The sequence below is a fragment of the Pan paniscus genome, chromosome 15 (genome assembly GCF_029289425.2).
Source record: "Pan paniscus chromosome 15, NHGRI_mPanPan1-v2.0_pri, whole genome shotgun sequence".
In the NCBI taxonomy this organism is placed as follows: domain Eukaryota; kingdom Metazoa; phylum Chordata; class Mammalia; order Primates; family Hominidae; genus Pan; species Pan paniscus.
This window is the reverse complement of record NC_073264.2, coordinates 97,260,326-97,268,904: the sequence shown is the minus strand read 5'-3', so window position 1 is coordinate 97,268,904 and position 8,579 is coordinate 97,260,326.

Below are 8,579 nucleotides of genomic sequence, written 5' to 3'. Positions count from 1 at the left end.
AATCTGCACACGATCCTAGAGAGCAGGTGTCATCCCCACTTTACAGATGGTAGAGCTAATTCTCAGGGGTGTTAACCAACTGGCCCAAGTTCCTCTGGGGGAAGTAGCAGAGGTGGCATCCACACAGGCTGCAGAACTACCTGCACTCTAGAGCTGCTTCCCACAAGATGGCTGCAGGGTGTCAACACACAATGATGCCAGTACTCACTTGTGCGCCCATCAGTCCCGGTGCACTATGTGCACACAGATGGGGACCTGTCATACCTCCGTTTTACGGAGGAAGGAAGATGCTTGAGCCACCCAGCTCAGAAGGGGACTTGAGTCTGTAAGCAGGCCCTGAAGCCCAAGGCCTGGCTCTACTGGCCTCTTCCACACCTGTCCCACAGTGGCCATGATATTCCTGGCATAGACCACTCAATGGTCTTCCTGCCCCACCCCAAGACTTGTCTGTCTTCAGTTTTTCCCACCCCAGCACCCCCACACCTCATCTGTCTGCATTTCTTTCTAAATCTCAGATCTGTCACACCAGTGCCCATACAAGGCCCTCCGGTGGCCCCTTCTGGGACACGTGGTGTTTTCCAAGAATAGACACAATCAAAAAAGCCATTTATCTTGGAAACACTTCACACAAATACTTTCTTAATTAAATTCCATCTCTATCTCAGCACCTACTAATTTAAGCCCCTACTAATAAAATTCCGTCTCTATTTCAGTAGGTGTATTAAGCACCTACTATGTGCCAAAACCTGTGGGAAGTGTTGGTGGGTGCCGTGGGCGCACCCAGGAGGTCTGCTAACCTCATAGGTGTGGTGTTTCAAGCTGAGAAAGAGGGATCCGCATTCACCCTTGAATCCTCGATTTACCCTGTGCATCGGTGCAAGGCCAGGGGATTACATGTGTCAGTACGTTTAATCAACCCATTTACCCTTGAGAGATGGAGGCTCAAAAGGGCTGAGCGGCTTACCTCAATGATAGGTGGTGGGAACTGAATCAGCCCAGGTCTCTGTTTTTCTCACAGTGAACACCATGGCAGGACATGAATGAAGGCGAGTGCACAGGTGGCGCTGAATTCGGGCTGAGACTGGTTCTCAATGGGGGCATAGTGGCAGCTGACGCTGAACAACCTCCAGGATTCCTCTCTCCTCATTCACAGTGTGCATACAAGATCCCAGGAAACCAGAAACATGAGTAGGAGACTGAGTCTCAGTTCACAAGCTGTGTCACAAGCTGTGTCACCTGGGACAAGTACTTAAGTTTCTTAGCCTCATTGTCCCACCTAGGAACATGGACAGCGTAGCTGTGAAGAGGAAGGAGTGGACTGGGTGAAGCCCATGCCCGTGCTCTGTTCCCATGCACAGGGGGTTCCCTGTAAGCACCGTGGGGAGGGGAGGGAGGGGAGGTCTGGGCTGGACTCTGCGTGTGGGCAGCACTGAGGTCCCTGCCCCCCCAGCCCTTTCCTCCAGGGAACACTGTGGGTACCACAGTGGACATGCATTAGTTCTTCCTGGGGGTCAGAGACTGCCCTAAGAACTTGATGGGTGATAGCTTATTTAATGCTGACAGCAACCCTAGGAGAAAGTGCCATTGCTGTCTCTCTTTGACAGGTGGGGAAACTGAGGGCTGGAGAGGTTGAGAGATGTCCCCACCCAGGTGACATGGCTGATGGTGAGAGAAGAGGTCTGAGCATCAGTGCCTCTGCCCTTGACTGCATGCGAGGAGCTGGGGGCTCCAGCAGTGGAGGCAGGTGGGGACAGGGGCACCTGCACTGCCAGGTGGAGCTCTGTTCCCTCTCCATTCCCATGATGCATGAAATATTCACAGCTGACACCCACCGACAGCCAAGGTGTGTCAGAACTATTTCTCTTCCAGTTTCCCTTAGACCTAAGAAACACCCTTTGGATCCTAGCAGTCATTGCTAAGCCTGTGTCTTCCAAGTAGAGAAGTAAAAAGGAGAAACAGCAGAGAAAAACTGGGGCCGAGATGGGTTCTAAACAGAAATCTACTGTCCTGGGAACATTTTGGAGTCTGTCTTCATGGGAAGGGGAGTGGTGAAGTGAACAACAGGTGCACCTGAGGGACTGGGGAACGCTTGACCATGGATCAAGGGGCGCTGCATTTTAAAAGAGGACAGAGAGGGGAGGGAGGAGGCTTAGTCTGCTGTGGCTGCTGTGACAAAATACCATGGGCTGGGCAGCTGAAACAGCAGAAATGTATTCCTTGCAGTCCTGGAGGCTGGAAGTCTGAGATCAAAGGGCTGGCCAGTTTGGTTTCTGATAAGGGCTCACTTTTTGGCTTGCAAACAGCTGCCTCTCTGTCCTTAAATGATGAAGACGGGCAGCAGGGTGCAGGGGGGTGTGGAGAGAGAGAGAGAGCGCTCCACCTCTGGCGTCTCTTCCTGCAAGGACACTAACACTTTTGGATCAGGGCTCCACCCTCACAACCTCATTTAATCTTAATTACTTCCTTACTCCACATACAGCCACACTTGGGGTTAGGGCTTCAACATATGAATTTGGGTGAGCACAATCTAGTTCATAGCATGAGGGAGTTGGGAAGGTGACATTTGAGGCATCCTTAGGGGAGAGTTTGTGGGTGGGGAGAAGCCTTCCTGGAGTCCATCGGAGAGATTCCCTTCTCTGACACCCAGTGTGCCTCAGTTTCTTCATCTATAAAGTGAAATTATACAACTTCCTCATAGGGCTCCTATGAGATGATAATGAGAAAATCTATCTTGAATGCTCAGCACAGGGTCTAGCACACAGGAGGTATTTCTCTTCTTAGTTAGCAGGGTGGGGTGGGGTCTATTGCCCACCACTTGGCAACAGCTGGGCTTGCGACTTGCTTCGAGCAATGGAATGTGTGGAAGGGACACTGAATTTCAGAGCTGGGGCCCCCAGGTGCCTTGCAGCCCCCCACCCGTCACCTCTCTTGGTAACCTGTGAATAAGCATGAGCTAGCCTGTTGGGTCATGAGAGTGAGGCAGAGGAGAGTGAGGAGACATAGGAGTTGGAATATTCTAGACCATCCAGGTGCCACCTGGTCACCGACTTTTGGGGGAGCCCAGCAAATATCAGCAAATATCCTGGCCCAGACTAGGAACATCATCCAGCTGACCAACCGAATTATGAGCTAAAAAAATGATTGTGGCTATAAGTGACTACATTTTGGAGTGTTTTGTTTTTAAGCCCAGCAAAAGCTAAGTGGTAGCTGTATTATCTGTCCATCTGGCTGTTGTGTGTCTATATTGTAAATGGCAAAGATCTTGGCAGATATGAGGGATTTTGTCTTTCTTGTTAAACTGGAAGATGACCTCTGAGTTGCTGTTGAGGGGTACAACATCAGAACTGCCCTATGGCCTTGTTTTTTCTTTTCCTTTGAATATTTAATTATGTGAATGAAAAAATTATACAGATAACCTGTGTACATGTTCTCTGTGCAAAAACCTGAGTCAAGGCTCTTTTGACCATGTCCACCTCCCAGTCCTCTCCCCAGGGTAATCCTGGGTCCCACTTTCTCCCTGTGCATTTCTATCTGTGGACACACAGACACTGCAAAGCAGAGTTTTCCATCTTCTAAATGGCATTACGTCAATATTTTTCAACCATTTGCACTTTTGCCCAGTGATTACATTTTGGAGAACCTTTATCTAGATGAGGGCATCCTCTCCGCTGATGTGTGTCAGCTCTCCCGCCCTAGGCCTGGCACACAGCACACTCTCAATGAGTTGTTGCTGAGGGAACGCCTGAAAGAAAGAACGCACGTGGGCAGTGACATTGTCATCCCGCCCAGCTTGCAGCCTGCTCTGGCACAGCCTCCTTATGGTCTGCACACCCATGACTCCGAGGTGAGTCCTGGTGGCCCCGCCTAGAGCTCCAGGGAGGACCACCCCGCACATGGCCCTGGCATCTCACAGGAGGATGGGAAGAGGAACTTTGAAGGCCACGGTCATTGCCATGGACACCAAGCTTACTCTGCTTGCACAGAGTAAGCAGGGGGGCGGGGGGATAGGCTTCAGTAATTTGGGGGAGGGGTGTCTGAGGTGGGGGCAGCTCCCTTTTGGAGGATCAAAGTGCATGCGCTCCAGCCTCCTCCTCTGTGCTCCAGAGCCTTGCCCAGGTCTCAGAGGGGAGGGCGGGTTTCTCAGCTGCTCTGGTTTATATCACACACAGATGGGGCCAGGTGTGAAGTCTCAGTACAGACGGTTTCTGGGGCAAGGCTGTGTCTAAGGGATCTGAAAAACGGGTGCCTGAAGTCCCAGGAGCTCCCGGTGCGTCCCCGCTGCTCGTTGCTCTCCAGCCCATTAGACTCACATACCAGCCAGATCAGGCCATTCCTCACCGCACAGCTAAATGCCAAGCAGCCTGTCTTCTGCCTGGAGCGCATTTTCTGTGACATCAGTCACACTGTGGGCTGGGAGTCCGAAGGACACAGGTGACTTGGGGATTCTCCTCCTGCCTTTCTTTCTTTCTTCCTTCCTCCCCTCCATCCTCCAAACATGATATTTTGAGGTGCAGCGATAAGCCAGGCAGTGTGGCAGGCACTGAGGATTTCAGGGACCTGAGTCAAGTAGAAGGGTCCCTGCCCTCCTGGAGCTTACGATCTAGTTGGGGACAAATATGTAGCTTGAAGTTAGTGAAGGCCTATGAGAAAGACACAGGAGCAGTGACCCCAACAAAGTGGGTTGGTCCGGGCCCCAGGGCAGGGCAAGCCATGGCAAACCAGAGGAAGAAGATGCTGGGTGGGGGGTCAGCATGGGGCGGGCCCTGAGACCAGGCAGAATCTAAAGAGAACGAGGCCGTCCTGTATTGGGGAGCAGGATCAAGTACCATGGGGCAGGCTCTCTCCACACTGACAGCTGAGTAGGGTGACCAACCCTCTCAGATTGCCCAGGACCTAAGGGCTTCCCTGGACACGGGGCTTTCAGTGCTAAAACCAGGAAAGTCCTGGGCAAACAGGGATGAGTTGGTCACCCTGGGGCTGGGTCACTGGGCGAAGCCTCCCAGAGGAGAGACAAGCTGTAGCTGGGCCCGGAATGTGGTGTGGGCTGAAGCAGCCCAGGGAAAGGCTGTGAGCGGGGTGACTGCATCCCTGCCTGGTTTATTACTGCAGGGAATGATCTGGCCAGCTGGCCACCCACTACCAGCCTGAGATGAACTTTTGCTTTCACCGCTGGCTGCACTCGAAACCAATGACGCAAGCCGAGGCATGTAAATAATGACTTCACGGCCACTTGGCCTGCCTCCCGTGGTTGGGCAAGTCTGGAAGGGGCCGAGGATGCAATGACTGTAATCTCCACCATATGGTCTCCTTCCCTTCCTCACGTGGTCAGAGGTCACTCCTCGTTTCCCCCAGGAGGTTCCTGGGGCCGGAAAGAGGCAGGAGGTGGATAGGGGCAGAGGTTCGGAAGCCCCAGTATTGAGCGAGTGGCAGTGGCTCCCACTTACTGAGCTCCAAGCTGTGCCCCAGGGACCGGATGCTTAGAGGCCTCATCTCAGTTCATCCCTCCAGCGATCCTCTAGGGGAGGTGCTTGTGGTAGAGTTTCCTACATCTGCTGTCACCAATGACTGCAAATTTAGTGCTTAAAACAACATCAATTTAGTACCTTACAGTTCTGGTACTAGAAGTCCAAAATTAGTCTCACTAGGCTAAAGTCAAGGTGTTGGTGGGGCTGGGTCTTTCTGGAGGCTCCAGGGGAAAATCTGTTTCCTTGCCTTTTCTGGCTTGGAAAGGCAGCCCACACCCCCGGGCTTGTGGCCCCTTCCTTGGGTTACTCCAACCTCTGGCTTCCTTTGTCACATTCTGAGAGCTCACTCTGACCCCCTGCTCCCTCTCATGGGGACCCTTGTGATAACATTGGGCCCACCTGGATAATGCAGGATGGTCTCCCATCTCAAGATCCTGACTTAGTCACATCTTCAGAGTCCCTTTTGCCATCTAAGGAAACATATTCATGGGTTCAAGGGGTATCTTTGGAGGGCCTTCATCAGCCTAGCACAGTGCTACTCTTGCTCCCATTTTACTGATGAGGAAACTGAGGCTCAGATAATGTGTGTCTCTTGCCCAAGGTCAGAGCCAGGATGGATATCCAGCCCAGCCCCTGGAGGGCAACCACATTAGCTCATATGCCTCGTGAGTTCTTTTATGAAAACTAAGAGGAGGTGTTTGTCCTCTGGGCACAGGTGGCCCACACTGGGTACACAAATTGGTGAGTGGCACAATCTGCACGTCAGCCCCTGGATGCCCCTAGGCCAGATGCCTCTGTGTAGTGACAACCTGTCACTGTGCAGCCATATGTGGCCTCCAAGGCTGCTTCCGTCTGTCTCTGTTAACCCAAGGGCTAATGATAAGTGACCTACTTGGGGTAAAGATGGGATGATAGGACAAATGATTGTGGGGCTGCCTTCTCTGTGCCAGCTGTGTACCGAACTGCTTCCTCCTAAGCTCCCTAGGGGCAGCTGCCCCCAAAGATGACAAAAGGGAAGGTGAAGAAGCGAGACTTTCCTGCTGGACTAGCCAGGTGACCTTGCCTGGTCTTTAGGAAGGGCTAATTCTCAGAATTACCTTCTCTGGTGAGGTTGGCAAACGTTTTCTATAGAGGGCCAGACAGTAATTATTTTTTACTTTGCTGGCTATATGGCCTCTGTTGCAATGACTCAGCTCCTGTTGCAGTACTTAAACAGCTATGGACAAGGACTAAACTCATGGGTGTAGCTGTGTTCCAATAAAACTTTATTTATAAAAACAGGCAGTGGGCCAGACTTGGCCTCTCCTTAGTGCACTTTCCTCTCTCTTGCCTCCTCCCAAATACTAAACAAGGAGAAAGGTGCTCCCTACAGAACTCTAAGGCAGATGAGGCCCTGCCCAACTCTCCCAACCATGAGGGAATGGGTGTTAGTGGGAGGTGGGCTGCTCTGTTGAGCAGTGAGCCCCCACAGTGGCAATCATTGCTAGGGTCTGTGAGCACACACTGTGAGTAAGGCCTGCTGCTGACATCATCTCCTTAAATCCATAGGATGCTCCTCCACTGTATTCCCAGGAAATAGAATCGTAATCCCTCACCTCCCAGCCCCCGCCACCATAGCCAATACAAAGGTGGGGGCAGGGTGACTTTGATGGGATTTCATAAATATTCACAGAACTAGAACCAGTCTGAAATTAATAGGCTGGCTAATAATTTCATCCCCTCTATCTCTTTCCAAACCGATATTCTTTAAGTCCAGGGTTGCAAACACAACACCTACAGAGCCAGACAGGCAAGATGAAGCTAAAGCCAGCTGCTATAGAACAACCTGGAGTTTCAGGGAGGCTTCCATTAACTCATGCTGGTCCAGGGCTACTGCACAAATGGAGGACAACATGCCATTTGTCAAAACGTTTTAAAGATATGATTCAGCTAATGAATTGTGAGCAAAATATGCCCTCTCCTTTTACCTGGACAGATGCACCTTTGCACCCTAGAAGGAAGGCTGGGTTTGAATATAGCCTTCTGGGAATCTGTGATGGTGACTTTTATGTCAACTTGGCTAAGCTATGGCGGCCCAGTTATTTGGTCAAACCCAGTCTAGCTGGTGCTGTGCAAGTATTTTTTAGATGTGATTGACATTTAAGTTACTAGACTTTGAGTTAAGCAGATGACCTTCCATCATGTGGCTGGGCCTCATCTAATCTGTTGAAGGCCTCAGGGGACAGACTTTCCCCCAGGAGGAAGGAATTCTCAAGACTGAAGCACAAAAACTTTGCCTGAGATTCCAGCCAATTGCCCTGTGGAATTTGGACCTAAGACAGCAATATCTGGCCTACCAGCCTGCCCTACAAATTTCAGCCAGCCCTACTTGCCAGGACCCATAATTGCACAAACTAATTCCTTATTCCTTAAAATAAATCTCTCTCTCTCCCCCTACCCCATGTACACACACACACACACACACACACACACACTATATTGGTCTGTTTCTCTTGTGAACTCTAGTAGTGGCTTTTTAGGGTGCTGTGCTGGGGTGTGGTGCCCAGGACAGTGGGCCTGGCCCCAGGTCTGCCCCCCTTGTCTTCCCATCCACAGCTTGAACATCATTTATTTACTTATTTATTTAGACACGGAGTTTCATTCTTGTTGCCCAGGCTGGAGTGCAATGGCGCAATCTTGGCTCACTGCAACCTCCACCTCCCGGGTTCAAGCGATTCTCCTGCCTCAGCTTCCTGAGTAGCTGGGATTACAGGCATGTGCCACCACCATGTGCTGGCTAATTTGTATTTTTAGTAGAGACAGGGTTTCTCCATGTTGGCCAGGCTGGTCTCAAATTCCCGACCTCAGATGATCCACCCACCTCGGCCTCCCAAAGTGCTGGGATTACAGGTGTGAGCCACCGCGCCCAGCCAGCTTGAACATCTTGAACATGCCCTTTCCTCATGTCACAGACAGCTGCTCCTGAACCATGGCAGTCAGCTCTCAAAAATACGAATACAGACAGAATTCTGGGGTCCTGAGTACAGAAGTGTGATCTAGAAGGGGGATGACAGAGCCAGGTGGACATGTCTTCTGGCCTTTGGAGTCCTTGCCTTGTGAGGAAGGACCATGTAA